This window comes from Penaeus vannamei, chromosome 4 (genome assembly GCF_042767895.1).
Source record: "Penaeus vannamei isolate JL-2024 chromosome 4, ASM4276789v1, whole genome shotgun sequence".
In the NCBI taxonomy this organism is placed as follows: Eukaryota; Metazoa; Arthropoda; class Malacostraca; order Decapoda; family Penaeidae; genus Penaeus; species Penaeus vannamei.
The window spans coordinates 13,010,857-13,011,494 of record NC_091552.1 but is presented as its reverse complement, the minus strand read 5'-3'; positions in this window follow the sequence as shown (position 1 = coordinate 13,011,494).

The following is a 638-nucleotide window of genomic DNA, read 5'->3' as shown; positions in this document are numbered from 1 at the left end:
ATGTTGTAAGTACTTCGTGGTCTTATTTGAGGAAGAATTTTTATAGTGGATTTTCTTTTTTCTATTGTTATATTGGGTTTTCTTTTTCTCTCTTACGTTATATTGGATTTTCTTTTTCTCTCTTTCGTTATATTGGATTTTCCTTTTCTCTCTTTCGTTATATTCGATTTTCCTTTTCTCTCTTTCGTTATATTGGTTTTCCTTTTATTTCTTTTGTATTTACTGTTCATTATATTGACATATAATACCATGTGAATACCATTTTAAGCTTATCCTATTAGCCTATACAAAACAAACATCCACAAATCAACCTATAGGAAAACAAAAACAAACAAAAACCTATTCCCTTCCATTGTTTTTTTTCTTTCTTTTTATAATCATACGATCGGATTTATGAATTATCTCGTTATCTCTATAGAAAAACAAAGACCCGTTTCATTTTTTTTAACAATCATACAAACAAATTTGTGAATGATCTCATTATTTCTATAGAAAAACGAAAATCCATTCCATTTTTTTAATAATCATAAAAACAAATTTGCGAATGATCTCATTATCTCTATAGAAAAAAAAACAACAACAAAAACATAAACCTATTCCCTCCCATTGCTTATTTTGAAAATAATCATACGAACAAT